The following is a 19,012-nucleotide window of genomic DNA, read 5'->3' as shown; positions in this document are numbered from 1 at the left end:
CTTATTTACTTTATTTTATCTGTAATGGCGTGAGAATACTGTGGTTGTTCCAGTAAATCTCACTGATGAGAAAAATGGTGACCAGCCAAACTTTTGTGACGACTGCTGTATTTTGTCTATTTTGTCATCATCAGATGGCAGCAAGGATATCTTTTACAAATTTCGCATTATTTTTGCCTTGATTTCTTTGCGCATTATAGATTATCTGTCTGCACCCACAACCACAGATGCGTACAACTATGCTGTAATAAAAAAAAAAAGAATTAAAAAAAAACCTTCCCTAAAGAGCAAAATAATTTGATATTTGTACAAAGAATCAATGCTGCCATCTGGTGATGGGCTCAGGCCCAAAACTAGTTGTGGTGGAATAATGTATGCATTTAATAGTGTGGCTGGCTGCAGTTTTCCTGCCCGTGAGATTTTATTTAGTTGACATTTTTTCACACAAATGGTGTAGTAAGTATGAATGAAAATATTTTGCATTTAAATGTTGTGTTGAAATTTTATTGCAACATTGGAATCATGGAGATAGCCTGCCATGAGACTTGTTTTCTTCTTCGCAGAAATTCTTGTATGTTGGTCAAAACCCAATACTTTTATTATGGTAAGAAGGGGATAGGCTTGCACTCAGAAACTGAAAGCAATACTGAAAAGTAAAAACTTCACCAAGCATAATAATCTGCTAAATGTGTACTTGTGTAATTGCAAATCAAGCAAAAATAAATTGGGAGAACATTTAGTCACAGAGAAACAAATAAATGAGAGGAGGAATGTAGTGAATAAGGAACGGAGAAATCAGTAAAAGATGAAGACTTTTAGGGTGCGCAGAAGATCAGATAGGAATCTCAAGGAAAAATGAGAGCTGTAGATAAGTAATGTGTTGCAAGTATAAACATAAAATAAATTTGATGTGATTTGTAAGTTATGTTGATTACCTGTAGAATTTGAAAGCATTGTTCCTGTGGCATTGCATAAAAGTGATTATGATTGAGCATATACTCTGTGTAAGGCTACTGAGTAAAAGCCATGTGATTATAATTGTACCAAGAACTGCAAATACCGAAGTCACCTGAATCAACTGATGAAAAAGTAACATCGATCATTCCCAATACAGCATTCTAGTGGTGGGATTGCTGTAGGTGGGAGTTAGGTATGCATTACGTAAAATGTAGGATATGGGGGAGTTTGTAGCTCAGTATCATGAGCCCCCAATTGATGCATTCTTAGGTGTCTTGTTTCATAGATACCTGTAAAAAAAATATTAGGTAATTCAGCTAGCTGTATACCAGAATTTAAGGAAATCATACCACTACTATTAAAACTGGTTAGCTGGGTTTACTCTGAAATTATACTGAAATTGGTGAATGATGCAATGACGAAAAATACTTTTTAAATATTTTGTTTTAGTGTCATAAACGGTTTTGGGCTACCATGGTCACCTTTAGGAATGTCTAATATTTTCAGTTATATAAAGGTTTTGATCAACAGCATGTTGTCTGCTCCTACACTACACTGCACAAGAATATTTGAATATTTAGTGCCATTTTATAAGTTGTTTCATCAATAAATCACAATAAAGTGCTTGCATTTATTTAGATAGAATGTGAAATAATTGTTTTCACTTATGTAAGGTGTTTTGAAACAAATCGCCATTTACTGGAACTTATGGAAGTGAATACAACTATTTCACATTTTTTAGAAATAAATGCAAGCACTTAAGTGTGTTTTTATTGATGAAACAAAGTATAAAGTGGCACTAAATAACAAATATTCTTGTACAGTGTAGAAGCAGATGATATGCTGTTGATCAAAAAACATTTATGCAACTGAAAATATTAGCCATCTGAAGATTGGCATGATAGTTCGAAACTAGTTATAACTCTAAAATAAAACATTTAAAAAGTATTTATGGCCAGTTGCATCATTTATCAACTATCATAAATGGCCACGTACCTCAAGAGATCTAACGTGGTAACATAACATTGCACTGAAATGCCGATGGGACAAGAACCATATCTTCCTCAGAGTTTTTCTTCTTAAATGTGATGAAAAAATATATTTGCAACCTATTGTGCAAAAACTTCTCTTAGATGCCAGCCATTACTAGAAGCATGGCCCTTTGTTGCTGTGCCCCCCCCCCCCCTCCCCCCTCCTTGCATGGCTTTTATACCGATATTTCCAGTTATTGACCCATGATGATACTGAACTGTTGAAATTACCTCGGAAGCTCTGAACTTAGTCACACAGATCAATTTCAAACTGTCCTTTACTAAATCTTGTTCTAATATCCTGGGTACTGACATCAATCTTGCTGAAGGCCAGCTTCATACCCAAGTACTTGTCAAGTCAGTCAATAAACAGCAGTATTGATATTTTGGCATTTGCTGTTCTTTCCATATGAAATGTGCTCTCCCTACAGCTCAACATTCATGACAAATGTGTCTGCAAACTCTTACATAAGTACACTGCTGATCTGATTTCTGCGTATACTGCTTATAATTATCCCAATGCCTAGTTACACAGATTGATTTCCTGGGCCACCAAGCTAGCTCTGAAATCCCTCTCTCTCTCTCTCTCTCTCCCTCCCTCCCTCCCTTCCTCCTTATACTGTTCCCATCTGGAACGCGTTAATCAACTCTTCCTGCAAATATGTGACTTTCTTAAATCGTATCTGAAATGAAATCAGACATACCAAATATTCTTCATTCTTCTCACCACGTGAAATAAATTTCATCTTACACAATCCCCCGGAGGCTCACGGTTCTTTCGTGAGTTCATGTGTGGCGCACATGGGGCTCCGAGCTATTGCAGCTCATTCTTCATTCCATAGCTGCATTTCCTTCTCCCTGCCTTCTCCCTCCCTATCCCCCCCCCTTTCCCTATTTCCACCTCTTTCCCCTCTCGGTGTTCTGATTTATGTCGATCTGGCTATTCCCCTGGTTTCCTGTATTGGTTGCAATTTAGTTCCTTTTGCCTGTTTTTTCACCATTTTGGCATTTGTCCCCACTTGAGGTTTCACCTCCACTTCAAAATTTCCTGTTTTTAGTGTGAGCCATATGGGGAAGAACTCCCTCCCTAGCATCTACCATGTGGATTCCTCTCCCCCCACCCTTCCCTTCTCTGTTTCTTAGTGTAGCCCCCTTCACCCTGCTAGGTCACCAGCATGTGTAGCAAGTCCGTGTGGTAGGACTGTTATGTATCCATATGGCTGAGCCCCCTGACAACACAGGGATCACACTACTGATACCTGAGCTGTTCCCTACCCATGTATGCCAAGGAGTGGTTGCTTGTCTTCTTGGAGCATCGGAACTCCTGGCAATGGCTGCCATGCCAGACAGCTCTTGCTGTGGCTGGGTGGCACCCATGGGGAGAGCCCCTGGTTGGAGTGGGTGGTATCAGGGCGGATGCTTGGCACATGCAGCATATCAAGCTGCAAAAATCTGGCCATTCTCACACGGGTGTCTATTTGAATGGTGGAGGATCCTTAAATGCTGCCTTGTATGGCCTGGCAGCCTTCCATTCCCTGGCTACAACGTGGGAGGAGGACCAGGCTCACCATCTTGGGTTGAAACCCTTGCCCGTTACCTCGTCCATATTAGGATGAATGGGGACACTTTCACCACCACAAAGCCATTGTTTTTCGTGGAAAATATCGAGGGCAAGTTTGGTGAAGTGGAGATGCCATCAGGTTCCCTGTTGACCAAAGCTCCTTCAACCACCCAATCCACAGCTCTTCATGCCTGTGCTCATCTTGGCAATGTCCCAGTGTCTATCACTTCTCACCAATCTCTGAATATGGTCCAGGGTGTCATTTTTCATAGGGACCTCATCCTGCAATCTGATGGGAAACTCTGGGCTAATCTGGAGCGCCATGGTGTCCATTTTGTTCGACGGGTGCAGAAGGGTCGCAAAGACAACCGCACCGATAATGGCAACTTCATTCTGGCTTTCGAGGGGGATACTCTCCCAGAGAAGGTCAAGGTTATGTGCTACAGATGTGACATGAAACCCTACATCCCTCCACCTATGCGGTGCTTTCGGTGCTTGCGTTTTGGGCATATGTCTTCCCACCGTACGATGGACCCTTTGTGTGGTGACTGGCCTTGTGTTCCGCTGCCTGTGTGTGTCAGCTGTGCTGAACACCACTCCCTTCGCTTGCCGTATTGCTCGGCTTACAAGAGAGAAAAGATGGTACAAGAATACAAGTCCCTGAATCGCCTGTCTTACGCTGAGACACGCCAAAAGTATGAGACATTCCATCTGGTGTCACTGTCTTCAGCTTTTGCCTCTGTTACTTCCTTTCCCCCTCCCCCTCCTCCTCCTCCTCCCCCTCCTCCCCCTCCTCCTCCTCCTCCCCCTCCTCCCCCTCCTCCCCCTCCTCCCCCTCCTCCTCCTCCTCCTCCTCCTCCCCGCTCTCCTCCTCCTCCTCCTCCTCCCCGCTCTCCTCCTCCCCGCTCTCCTCCTCCTCCTCCCCGCTCTCCTCCTCCTCCCCGCTCTCCTCCTCCTCCCCGCTCTCCTCCTCCTCCCCGCTCTCCTCCTCCTCCTCCCTGCTCTCCTCCTCCTCCTCCCCGCTCTCCTCCTCCTCCTCCCCACTCTCCTCCTCCTCCTCCCCGCTCTGGCACTGCAGCAATTTAAGCAGTACCTCTCCCAGACCAACCTCCTCACTTTTAAGTGTCTCCAAGCGAAGGCTTGTTGCCTTACTAAGCAGAGTAAAAAGGAATGCTGGGAGCGCTATGTCTCCTCCCTGGGACATGTGCCTCTTTATCTCAGGTTTGGTCAAAGCTCCGTAGCGTTCTGGGCTGCCAGCAACAGTCAACTGTCCAGAGTCTGAACCTCCTAGGAGTTTTGTGCACTGGTCCCTGTGCACTGATCCATTGGTCCTCGCAGAACACCTTGCGACACACTTTGTGATGGCATCATCGTCTGCTTCCTACCCTCCTACCTTTCTCCAGCTGAAATGCAGAGTTGATCAGACCCCCCTCCGTTTCATCCCGCACCACATTGAGCCCTATAATGCACCTTTCACTGAATGGGAATTGGTGCAGGCTCTTAGTTCTTCATGAGACACAGCCACAGGGCCAGATTCCATTCACAATCAGATGATTCAACGCTTGGACGTTCCCCAGAGGCAACAGCTCCTCAGGGTCTTCAATCACATCTGGCTCATGGCTGCTTTTCCATCATAGTGGCAAGACAGTATAGTTATCCCTGTCCTTAAGCTTGGGAGAAACCCAATGTCTCTAGACAGCTACCGCCCCATTAGCCTTACGAATGTTCTTTGTAAACTGCTCGAAAGGATGGTCAAATCCAAACTGTTGGGTACTCGAATCATGGAGCCTTTTGTCACCGTATCAGTGTGGCTTCTGGGCAGGGCGATCTCCAGCTGACTATTAACTCCAATTGGAATCAGCCATCCAACAGGCTTTTACTCACTACCAGCACCTTGTTGCAGTTTTCTTTGACCTACATAAGGCGTACGACATGGTTAGGCGCCATCACATTTTGGTTACCCTCCACGACTGGGGCTTCCGTGGTCCCCTTCTAATTTTTATCCACGAGTTTTCATCTTACCGCTCTTATGGGTTCAAGTTGGCACTTCACTCAGTACCCCTCAGATTCAGGAGAACGGTATCCCACAGGGTTCTGTTCTAAGTGTCACACACTTCCTCATAGCCATAAATGGGCTTGTGACCTCTGTTGGGCCTCTGGTTACCCCAGCATTGTACGTTGACGATCTTTGCATCTGGTGCAGCTCCCACTCGGTGGCGTCTACTGGGTGCCAGCTCCAAGGCACCATCTGACTGGCCTCTGCATGGGCCACTGCCCATGGCTTCCAGTTTTCCTCCTCCAAAATGTGGGTTATGCATTTTTGTCATCGACCCACAGTTCTCCCTTATCCAGAACTTTATTTAGGCAACCAGCTCTTCAATGTTGTAGCACGGTCCCGTTTCTTGGGCCTTATTTTTTATAACAAGCTGACATGGCTGGTCCACATCGCCACCTGAAGACTACATGCATGCGGAAGCTTAATGCTATCTGCCTCGTGGCCCACACATTTTGTGGTGCAGACCGTTCCACTCTTCTCCATCTTTACCGTGCTCTGGTCTTGTCCAGACTCGATTATGGTAGTCAGTTTTATGGCTCAGCAGCTCTTTCCACTTAGAAACTCCATGATCCTGTCCACATTGTGCGGTGTGTATGGCTATTGGTGCCTACCACAGTAGACCTGTTGATATTCTCCTCACAGAAGAGGGAGTCCCCTTCTACACATCCAACAGAGCCAACTCCTTGTTTCTTATGCAGTCACCATTCACCAATTCCCTTAACTTAATGTGGAAACAGCTATTTAAACAGTTGATTAATTAACTTTTTTGGGAGTCTGCAACTGAGTTAGGTATCAGTGAGACTGAATTAGTGACTGTAGAATACTACAGAGCTAGCTAACTGAAATCAGTAGTAAAAAATAAGATTTTAAGTGTACTTAATGCCAGTACATGATAACTATTTACTCTAGAGTTGCTCTAGAGTAAAGTTTTAGGTGCATTTCAATTGACACTTCCTGTGTACCCTATGCTCTTCACCAATGAGGGATGTCTCCCTCCAAACAACTGCCCTCAGGTGGTATTGCTGGTTGGCATGCATCTCACTACCCTCTGAAGGGACTCCATCTGCACTCACTGGACTGCACCCCATGTCTTTCCTCTCATACACAACCCCCCCCCCCCCTCCCCTTGGACAGTGCCTAGACCACGGATTAGGACCAATCTCTTCCAGGGTCCTAAGGTCTCTGTTGCTCCTATGGTTTACCGGCGTCTTGTATGTGCCATCCTTGTAGAGTTCCAGGGTGCCACCATCTTTTACACTGATGGTTCTAAGACTACTGATAAGGTAGGATATGCTTTCACGTCTCCTACTGGCTTCGAGCACCATTTGTTGCCAGGATCATGTAGTGTATTTAGAGCAGAGCTTCTAGCCATTCACAGGGCCCTCCTTTTTGTTTCTCTGGCCTCCCTCCATAGAGTTTTAATTTGTTCAGACTCCATGAGCAGCCTACTGGCTATCGATCAATGCTACTCTCGTCACTCCTTGGTCTCTGCCATCCATGACCTTCTCTCTGCCCTTGAGCATGCCGCCTGTTCACTCATCTTTCTCTGGATCCCAAGTCTTGTGGGAATCCCAAGGAATGAATTGGCTGACAGTTTGGTTAGAGAAGCAGATACTTACCCCCTTTTCCCTTCATGATTCCAGCTGTGGATATGCAGATCTACATCAAATCTCTCTCTGCCCAACAGTCTAGAACGCCCATCTGGAGCGCTACTGCTCATAGTAATAAACTCTGCACAATCAAGGAGTCTTCTGCAGTTTGGGGCATTTATTTCCGCCCCTCTTGGAAGGAGTCCACTGTTTTATGCCATTTACGCATTGGCTATACCCGGTTCACCCATTGTTTCCTCCTACGTAATAACCCACCCCCGCAATGTGGTTGTGGTGCCAGACTGACAATATCTCATATATTGGTGGCAGGTCCCCTTCTTTCGACCCTTCGTGCTAAGTATAGTCTTCCTGCTTCCTTAAATTTAATATTAGCAGACGATCCACGAATGGTTGACCTGGTCCTTAGTTTCCTCCGAGAAAGTGGTTTTTATTTTCAGATATAAGGTTCTCCTTCAGTCTTGGAGCAGGAGCGGGTTGGTTGTGTTTAGGACTCCTTCTGCAGTCTTCACGGTCTATGACCCCATGACCGCCTCCCCTTTTTTTCCTGTTTCTAGATTTGGTCTCATCTTTTATGCTTTTACTGTGTGTGTTTAATGTTCATTCTTTTATAATTTGACTCCTCTGACTGAATCCATCCACTTTTAGCAGACCCTCTTTCTTATGTAACCCACTTGGGACTCGCGGGACCGATGACCTCGCTGTTTGGTCCCATACTCTCTCAATTAATCAGTCAATCAATTGAAGATCTTACACATCTGAACCCATTGCTTTGCTCATTGGCTCTTATCCATGTAGTCATGCCAACAGTGAGATTTACCCCACCACTGGCACCACCATCACCACCTCTAACCATTATTTACAGTGCCTCATTATTGCCAAGTCCTATGCCATCAGAGGCTGTGCCACATGAGAAGCAACTGTTTTCAAGTAATAAGCTATGTGCAACCACTATACGATTTTTATATCGGTGTGATAACTACCTAGTTGGCAGTAGAATAAATGGCGACAAGCAGAGAGTGTACATGTGCAACCCACAGTACGTTGTTGCTGAGCATCATCCATTAGTCATGATTTTGGTGCCTGTTTTGCAAAAGTGCCACTTGAATTTTTCCTCCAGAATAATACAGGGTGATTCAAAAAGAATACCACAACTTTAAAAATGTGTATTTAATGAAGGAAACATAATATAACCTTCTGTTATACATCATTACAAAGAGTATTTAAAAAGGTTTTTTTTTCACTCAAAAACAAGTTCAGAGATGTTCAATATGGCCCCCTCCAGACACACGAGCAATATCAACCCGATACTCCAACTCGTTCCACACTCTCTGTAGCATATCAGGCGTAACAGTTTGGATAGCTGCTGTTATTTCTCGTTTCAAATCATCAATGGTGGCTGGGAGAGGTGGCCGAAACACCATATCCTTAACATACCCCTATAAGAAAAAATCGCAGGGGGTAAGATCAGGGCTTCTTGGAGACCAGTGATGAAGTGCTCCATCGCCTTGGGTAGTTGACGTTCAGGTAGTTACGGACAGATAAGTGCCAATGTGGTGGCGCTCCATCCTGCTGAAATATGAATTGTTGTGCTTCTTGTTCGAGCTGAGGGAACAGCCAATTCTCTAACATCTCCAGATACTGTAGTCCAGTTACAGTAGCACCTTCGAAGAAAAAGGGACCAAAAACTTTATTGGCTGAAATGGCGAACAAATGTACAACTAAATGAAACTTTATAGCTCCCTTAATTCGCCGACAGATAGTGCTTAGCTCTGCCTTTTGTCGTTGCAGAGTTTTAAATTCCTAAAGTTGTGGTATTCTTTTTGAATCACCCTGTATTTCTGGTTTGCTTGATTCTTACCACCAAACTGGTCTTTCCAGAAACCTTCAAGTCCCAGTCTGACTTACAGTTTTAATCTGCTTGAAAGTTTCAAATCGATGCACACTTGCTACTCTGTTGCAAAGTGAAAATTCATTCTGAAGTATTTTTTTCTATTGTTCTTCATTTTATTATTTCCTTTAGTTTCTTGTCCTCCCATAAAATTTCCTATGATGATGGCGTCCTCTTGGGTAAAATATTCCGGAGGTAAAATAGTCCCCCATTCGGATCTCCGGGCGGGGACTACTCAATGAATACACTAAGCAGATTCAGAAGGATGTAGGTTGCAGTAGGTACTGGGAGATGAAAAAGCTTGCACAGGATAGAGTAGCATGGAGAGCTGCATCAAACCAGTCTCAGGACTGAAGACCACAACAACAACAACAATTTGTATTTGCATTCAGTCTCCCTATGTCTTGGCTGGTTTTTCAGTCATCTGATTTGACTGTTCCCTCTCTCTACCTTCTGAGTTTTCAAATAATTTGTGTTACCAACAACCCAGCTTTTGCCTTTCATCCTGTCTAGTAAATATTGGATAATTTTTCCAGTGAGTGTAAGGTTCGGTCACTTTCCCTTCAGCCCTTTAGTTTCTTCTGCTAGAAGATTGTCCTGGTTGTGCAAGCTAGCAATTTTACAGCTTTCTTCACATTTACATCCTCTTGGTGAATAGATTTTTGCAATCCATTTTATAAATATTCTCACTTCAAGAGTACTTACAATATAAGTATTCTCTAAAGCATATGTAATATGCCATATGCTGCTTCATTACATCCTATGCAAATAAATTGTTTCTAACGTGTTGTGAACGTAATTCTCATCCAGAGTTCATATTATGCTGTTTTATTATCAATTAACTACATTTCACACCTTCAAAGATTGAGGTTACTGTTACTTGAGAACCAGAATAAACAAAAGTGAGCGCCAGTTTTTTTAAAGGTTGTCTTCCCTGTTTTTGTCAGTCCCTGCCACATTCTCCCCCTCCACACTCATTTTCAGAAAACTATGTTTTACAGACATTCTAATGCAGAATTAGCATTGTGTTCCTTGTCCACAACTACAGCAGTTGCTTAAAATAGGAAAAATCATTTAATATTTTGTAAGACCACCTTTTCCATCCAAAATAGTTTAGAGGATTAATTTGTATTAATCCGAAACAAAGGTGTGAAGGATTTTCTTTCACTCCCCCCATTAAACTTTTTTTTTTTTTTTTTTTTTTTTTTTTTTTTTTTTTTTTTTTTTTTTTTTTTTTTTTTGTGACTACAGAAAAGTAACTTGAAGCGTCTGCTCAATACAAACCAAAATCACACAATACTATCGAAATCTGCTGATGTAGAGCTCAATAATAAAGATTGATGTGCTAGTTCATCATCTTAAAACTCGTCTTGGATCATGCTGCTGTGAGAGTGACTGTCTTACCATCTCGGTGACTGTATTACCATCTCGAAAGGAGAATTCCCTTGGTTGTAACAATTGATTCATTAAGTAAACCTGAAAGAGGTTCATGTATCTCACATGTTACCTTTCCAATTCTTCCTTTTGGTAATATTGTGAAAAGGATAATAGATTGATACTTGGCTTGTAGAGGAGATAATGAGTCACAGACAGTGCAGTGAGAAGGTTTTGGGTGTTTAGGGGGGGGGGGGGGGGGGAGTGGGAAAAGAGAGAAGGAAAGGAGGACAAAGACTGTGGGTGTGATGCTGGAATAGAGGGCTGTGTGGTGCTGGGGTGGGAGCAGGGAAGGGGATAGGTAGGTGGAGGATGGAGACTAGAAACGTTTGAATCCAGAGGGGTGTGGGCAACATACTGCAGGGAAAGTTCCCACCTATACTGAGGAAAGCTGGTGTTGGAAGGAAAAAGCCAGATGGCATATACACTGAAAAAGTGATAAAAGTTCACCAACTGGGTGGTCCAGTGGTCTCTCGGCCACAGTTTGTCGGTGGCCATTCATGCAGACAGACGGCTTGCTAATTGTCATTCCCACATAGAAAGCAGCACAGTGGTTACAGCGTAGTTTGTAGACCTCATAGCTGCTTTCACGCAAACCCTGTCTTTGATGGGAGAGGAGACGCCAGTGACTGAAATGGAGTTTGTAGTTGGGGGAAGATATATGGGACAGGTCTTGCATCTAGGTCTGTTGCTTTCTATGTGGGAATGACAACTTGCAACTAGCAAGCTGTTTACCTGCGTGAATGGCCATCGATGGACTGGGGACAAGAGACAGCTGGACCACCCAGTTGCTGAACACGCTGCCCAACATACTGTGCTTCACTTCAATGAGTGCTTCACTGCCTGCACCATTTAGATCCTTTCTGGCAACACCAGCAACCTGAATTGCGCAGGTGGGAATTTCGCTGCGGTACATCCTACCTTCCTGTAACTCCCTGGACTCAGCTTCACTATTCTCTGTGCTTACTTACTGATCCTCTTCCCTACTGCCACTACACCACTACACAGCCTTCTATCCTGCCAGCACACCCACTAGTCTTTTTCCTCTTCTCTACTCCTCTCCCTTTCCACTCCTCCTCCTCCTCCTCCTCCCCAAATAACCCAACTGCACCTAGCACCCCTACCCCATCCTTACCATGTCCCTGCATATTCCCACAAGCAGCACTAAACCTTCCCCAACCCCTACCTTCTGTCCCTACCCCTCCCACTTTCTTACCCCCATCACCCACGACATATTTTCTACTTACGAAGAAGGCATTTACGTGGGAAACTTAATTGTATATCAGTGGTTTCATTGTGCCTGTCTGCAGCTCAATATAGTTAGTAACAATCTAACCTTTTCATATTATTGTTGCGATTCTGTCTTGGATTTTCAGTTGTTTAATTGTTCATGCTATTTTCAGTTGTGCAACTTTAAAGCATTACAGAATCTTGTAATAAGACTGTCCTTGTCTTTTTAATTTTGATAATCAGTATTTTGCAGCTATAGGATTAGAGTTTTGTGGCTTTGCTGAGAGATCATTACAAATATAACCTGATCATGTGCCCAATATGAATACATGTCTATTTAAGATTTTAATATTAGAGTTACTGAGTTAAAGAAGGAATGTCAGTGTAAAATAATAACAGTAAAAGTCAAATTACTTAGTTGCATTGTTCCTTTAATATGAACACATTTCCCTAATAATTCCTATGCTCATCCAGTCTTCTTTAACAGTTGTTTGCTTTTTTCCACATTAATGAATCACATAACTGATCTTGGAAGCCTTTTCACTGGTGTTCTACTAACAGTATGTTCCTTCATGACAATTACCAAGTCTCAAACACGACACTGCATGAACCATAAATCTTTTAATTAATCCTGTGCACCTTCCCATGAAAATATATATTTTTTTTTTTTTCCCAACCTGACTTAATATTTTTAACTATTTATTTCACTTTCTATCATGTTCTGCACATTACTTATCTGCAGTGCAGTAGCATGTGACTGCCCTGTGCAGAAGCTCAACAGGGACTCCTCTCCCCACACTAAGGCAGTGTTTGATTGCTAGTGCTGGGGTAAGACGCTCTCAGTTCCTAAAGTTCCAAAAGCCAGCGACTAGTAAGGATCACAAAAGCAATAAGTCACATGAAAGATAAGTACTCTTTATGACCTCCATCACAATTTGCAGTTAACTAGATAACACAGAATTGTAACCTTTCCTGGGGTTGTTCTCCTCAGGGCTCAGCATTTGTTTGCTGAGTATGGATGGGCTTGGTGACCATGGATTCCTGAACTGGGGACTTGTAAGTGCCACCAGTCTTGTAAGTGCCACCAGTCTTGTCACCTTAAGCTCTGGGCATGCTTCAGTGACCACTGTATGGTGCAGTAGTGGAATGTTGTGTGTCGCAGGGAATAGGGATCTTGGCTTGACCGCCCAGATCGCGAGGATGGTAAAAACCTCTATAAAGAGAAACCTCGATCTCAAGGTGTGCTGATGAGATTAATGGCCATTGAGGTGGAACAGTCATTAGTGGGCAACTTCTGGGGAACCTGTAGCACCTCAGTTGTATAAGGCACATGGGGCTCTATTTAGGTGGACTTTCAGTTCTCTAGCTGCTCGTGGGCCCGAGGTCCTTGGAAGTTTTCTGTTCCACCTCCCAGTGGAATTGATGGGCCACTGGTAGGTACAACACCGAATCAAAAAGAGGGCTCGGTAACCAGTCCTCCTGACTCTGTTATTTGTAACAAAACACATGCTTTTCCCCAGAATGTATTTCTAATAGTTAAAAGAAAAGAGGGCAGTTTTGAAAAAATTTCACTCTTATATATACAAAAAGGATTGGAGGACATTGCTGAATCATTAAAATCTGTCAAGCACTTGCGAAATTGAACCCTGGTGGTTGAAACGTCCAGTTACCAACAAGTGACGAACCTCCAAAAAGCTCAATCCCTCAGGGAGTACACAATTTATACTGAACTGCACAACACCATGAACTGCAAGAAAGGTGACTTGCAGAGATCTGGTTGACATTCCCTGAGAAGAACTGAAAGCTGAATGGTCCCGGAAGGCATTGTTGATCTGCAGAACATTATGAAAAGAGTGGGTGGCACTCTAGTGAAGTCAGACTCGTTTATATTGACATTCAGCAGCACAAAACTTCCAGAGCACATTAAGGTTGGCTTCCTTTGCCTTAGTATATGGCCTTATTTCCCTAACCTGATGCAGTGTTTTAAGTGCCACCACTTTGGGCACACTACTGTCAGATGTAGAGGAGAAGCCACATGTGGCAAATGTGGGGAAAGCCACCCCTGCTGGAGTTTGCTGTTCCTCTGTGAAGTGTGTCAACTGTTCTGAGGATCATGCTGTCTGGAGTAGGGACTTCAGTGTCTTTCTTGAAGAAACGGAGATATAGGAAATAAAAACTATTAAACATATCTCATATGGGAAGGCCACAAAGATCTGTAAGGTCATGCAGCCCCCCAATGTAAGCTGTCTCCATGGCGTCTGTTATTAGTCAGTCAGTCCCAAAACGGATGCTGCTGCACAAACGGAGGTTGCCAGTGTCAGCACTAGTACCTGCGTCTGCCAGTGCACTTGTTCTGCGTCAATTATTTCGAAGCCCATACCGCCACCCAAGACTGCAGACAAGTCTGTGGTTGCCGCAGTTGTGGAGCTCCCTGCCCCTCCGAAGGTTCAGCCTGGTCCACCAGCAAGTGTTGCAGCCACAGTTGTGGCCCCAAAGCCCACTCAGGACAAAAAAAAATGCAAGCCAAAGCATCAGCCTATAACAGAGACAGAAAATACACTGTCCAATGATGTCGAACATGTCCTCTCTGATGAATATCTTGATTCTTCATCAGAGCCAATGGAACTTGATGTCAGACTGAGGCAATCATTTAGCCCCAAAGCTCAGTCACCTCATACGGTAGGCTCCCCACCCATGCGGAAAGAAAATGTGGAAGTGCTACTCCTGTGACAAAAAGCTCCCATCCTCCAGTGGAACATTAATGGGTTCAGTATCCATGTGGAGGAACTGAAGCTCCTAGCGCAGAAACACCCAGTGTATATCTGTCTGCAGGAAACACATTTTAAAGCATTTGCTGCCCCTGTCCTACAGGGCTGTACTATCTATTGCTAGGATGACCTGACTGGGGAAAGGGTCAAGGGAGGTGTTGCTGTGTCCGTAAATCATGCACACCAGTCCTCTGCTCTCCCCCTGGCCACTAATCTGCAGTCAGCTGCAGTTGAAATTCATGCACGTCAGAGGATCACAGTGGACCACATCACATGAGTGGTCCATCATGCCACTGACTTATCCGTCCCCAAGTCTTCCGGTTATCTAAGGTGGTGACATGTGCCTTGGTGGACATATGAGTGCCGTTCAGCAATCCAGGACAGGTACACGGCTCTTCAACATTTTAAATGCCGACCAACAGCAGACAACCTCGGTGTCTTTTGAGTCACATGTGCCAAGGTTCAGTGTGTCATTAGGGAGAGTAAGAAAAGGTCATGGCAAGTGTTCTTGGACACCATCCACCATTCCACTTCCTTTACAAAAGCATGGGAAGCCATCCGGAGGATTTCCAGTGAACACAGTTATTTACCAATAGCCACAGTCCTGAAACAGGAGTGTCTCCAAACAACACCTGGAGACATTGCTCAGATGCTGGCTGAGCATTTTGCTAAAACTACTGCCAATATCAGCCAAAATCCGGTGTTTCATCACTACTATGTGACTGTAGAGGGGAGAAAATTAACTTTAGATCCACGAGTTCTGAGACGTACAACTACTAACCTTTCTCCATGTGGGGAGCTGGAGACTGTTCTGTCTGAGACTTTGATACTACACCTGGTCACAGCCAAATCCAGTACTGCATGCTTAGACATTTGCCAATGGCATCAAAGGAAATCCTGCTCCACTGCTTTAATGTCATATGGCAGACAGATAACTTCCCCAACTTGTGGAGAGAGGCGATTTTGACACCTCTCTTCAAACCAGGAAAGATACTAGATTGAAATCCGTCTTGTCCTATCCAGACTAAGTTTTCCCAAGATTTTTTTCCAGAGTCAACAGGTGCCATATTTAATCGATGAAAAGATTAGGTTCTTTCCAAATTTATCATCTAAAGAGATGGTCATCTTACATCCATGAATTAAATTATTGCTACTGAGGTCAATATTGTTGTGCTGTGTAGTAGATTAATACAGATGAAGTGCAAATATATTTTTAAACCTGGACAAACAGTACTCACATTTAAATGGGCTCGATGTTTTCCAATATGCCATAGCACTTGATACAGTATTGAGTATGCTTCAATAATTGAATGACATTTGAATCACATGGCATGAGTGAAAGGGACATTCGAGAAGCTACGAATTAGCCACAACAAGCAGCTATAACAGCTTAAAAATTAAAAATTTCATGAAATGCAGAAGAAATTAGGGTTAATGTTATATTTGTTATATTTGTACAAATTTCCAGTGAGAGTTCTCACACAGTACCCACCTGTATGGATAGATTAACGGTTGTGCTGATTTTTAGTGAAGCTGACAGTCATAGGGGAAAATGTCTTTTGAAAAATATTACAAGGTCTACAACTTCGCTTCGGTCATTTGCCGATGGTGGCAACAATGTAAGAAGCGGTTGAAAGAAACAGATTGCAGACATAAAGCAGTTAGCTTGGACCTCGGTCAACATAACCTCATTCAAACATTAGTCGATTTGTGTCTGCTTCATAAAGTTATTCTTGATTGAAAATTTCAATTTATGAGAATAATTCTCGTCATTTGTGGTAGGTGTTGTTTTGTTTCAGTATGAAGAGAACAGCAACTGAGTCTCATCGAATGCTCTCAGGTACGTATGGTAAGGATGCTGTTAGTGAAAGAATGTGTCGTGAGTGGTTTCAATGCTTCAAGAATGGTGATCTTAACGTCGTAGACCTGCATAGTGGTGGAAGAGAGAATGTTTTCGAAGATGCAGAATTGGAGACATTGCTGACCAAAGACTCACGTCAAACTCGAGAAGAAATGGCACAATTAGTGGGAGTGACACAGCAAGCCATTTCAAAATGTCTCAAAGCTATGGGCATGATTCAAAAAGAAGGAACTTGGGTCCCGTGTGAGCTGAAACCAAGAGACATTGAACAGCGTTTGTGAACAGTTGCTTCAGAGGCGAAAACGGAAGGGATTTTGTGCATCACATTGTGACTGGGGACGAAAAATGGGTTCATTACGATAACCCTAAACGCAAAAAGTTGTGGGGATATCCTGCCCATGCTTCCATGTCGACAGCCAAATAGAATATTCGCAGCTCCAAGATCATGCTCTGCATTTGGTGGGAGCAGCTCAGTGTCATGTACTATGAGGTGTTAAAACCAAGTGAAACAATCACAGCTGTTCGTTATTGAATGCACTTAACGCATTTGAGCAGAGCATTAAAAGACAAACGGCCACAATACAGCGAGAGGCATGATAAAGTGATTTTGCAGCACAACAACGCTCAACCCCGCATTGCAAAAGAGGTGAACACATACTTGGAAACATTAAAGTGGAAAGTCCTACCCCAAACGCCGTATTCTCCAGACATTGCTCCCTCTGACTATAACCTGTTTAGATCAATGGCACATGACCTGGCTGACCAACACTTCCGATCTCATGAAGAAGTCACAAATTGGATTTATTCATGGATTGTTTCATAAGATGAACAATGTTTCCGATGCAGTATTCATACACTGCCTGAAAGATTGGAGAAAGTAGTGGCGAGCAATGGAAAATACTTTGAATGATACATGTGTAACCAATTTGTTTCATTAAAGCTTCAAATGTTGGGGAAACAATGGTGGAAGCAAAGTTATATGCCTTGTACTTGTTTTAATGATTTACCAAATGGGTTGCAAATGAACATTTCGATCCTTGTCCACATTTTGGAAAAATGGATAAAACATTACCAGCTTTTAACAGCTTGAAAACAAGAGGGTAATATTTAGCTGAAACAAGAAAATAAGTTAATAAGGATTAAAACACCAACAAAAGAAATAAATCCTGTTACACAGACTGTAATTCCTGTTGCGAGAATAAGTTACAGCAGCTAGACCCTTCATGAAGACTTTACCAGCAGATGTCACTAGATTGCAGGACGAGCGAAAACTCAATAATACAACTGAATCGCAATTACAATTATTGTTACATAGAAACAGTGCCTGACAAAACATTGCATTCAGTGTTTTGCAGTTACTTCCATCATTAAACTCAATAGTACATTAAAACCTCTTACAGGTCATAGAAGAAGAACCAACAGAAGTCACTAGATGATGGGGCAATCAAAAGCTCGAGCAGAACTTGAGATTTCTTGAGCTGTGAAGAAAACTGCTGGAGCAGTTAGTTGTGCTCAAGCGCAGCACCATTTACAGCATACTTCCGATTATTTGGTGTAATGTGGGGAGAAGATGCATGAATTGTCAAAAACATGAATAATTAAGATATTTTCAAACATGTATTCAGGATGATGTCCACTAGACGGGTAGCAGCAACAGCATTTGCAACCAATGTCTGCATGCGCTCGGACATGGCGTGGCGCAGTCGTCTTCTGCTGCGGGTCTGGATTAGCGTCCGCTGCTGCTCTTAGCAGCTGTCAACTTGTGCTGCCAGTTCCTATGTGTGTATTACGTGTGCCCCTTTTTTAAATAATTTGCACACGAAGAATTGGGAGCACACTGTATTTTGAAGTATCGTGAAGGTTTGAAGGGGAAACGACAACAGCTTGCCTGAGAACTACAGATGTGGGGAATAAAGTGGGGAGTGGGCAGCAAACTTGCACTGCCAATTGTAGGGATGTATGCTGTGAATCTTGGCATTTTATGACCATCTACCACGTTTAAAATGCAGTTCGCATTAATCCATGTGTAGTCTGAATTGAATTTACCTTAAAATTAGGTAAATACTTAACAGTAGTATACATTTCTGCAGGAGACGAGAAATGTATAGATAGGAGCCAGTGGCGTACTTACATGTTTTGTGCAGTGATGCTGTCAATGTCATTGGGAGGTATGGTGGAAACAACTAGGGGAGGGGGTCAGCTGCTGGTTGTATGCAGCCAATGGGTTAGGCAGTGTGCTTGGAAGGAAGAAACAAAGGAATATTGTCACATTCTCATGCAGGGAGAGATGTGAAATCAGCTATGCGTGTGGAAAAAAGCTGTCTTGTCAGGTCCCACCATAGCTGGATCTGTGGAACTTGCAACATATTCAGAAGAAACAGCCAGATCTTTGTGACAGCAAGCTTAGAAATTTAATTTGTGCTTGTTTCACTCACAGCAATATAAAGTGTGTTATTAGGTCATAATTAATCATGACCTAGTAATTCTTTACATTTTACATATTAGGAAACACTTAAGTAAAGAACAGAATGGTTTGGAATTCAGCACCAAAAATACATTGCCTCGTCAGTTATCCCTCATTGGTTACATCAATAAATGGCCAGGAAACCTATAACA

At 43.1% G+C, this 19,012-nt stretch overlaps 1 protein-coding gene across 1 annotated transcript in view; it reads left to right on the top strand.

Moving 5' to 3' along the window:
- The window catches only part of LOC126481237 (serine/threonine-protein phosphatase 5), a 113,075-nt gene that overhangs the window by 86,931 nt on the left and 7,132 nt on the right, over window positions 1-19,012 (top strand). The gene's annotated exons all lie outside the window — the stretch shown is intronic.

Source organism: Schistocerca serialis, chromosome 5 (genome assembly GCF_023864345.2).
Source record: "Schistocerca serialis cubense isolate TAMUIC-IGC-003099 chromosome 5, iqSchSeri2.2, whole genome shotgun sequence".
Classification (NCBI taxonomy): domain Eukaryota; kingdom Metazoa; phylum Arthropoda; class Insecta; order Orthoptera; family Acrididae; genus Schistocerca; species Schistocerca serialis.
The sequence above is the reverse complement of the archived record's forward strand: the minus strand, read 5'-3'. Positions and strand labels throughout refer to the sequence as shown.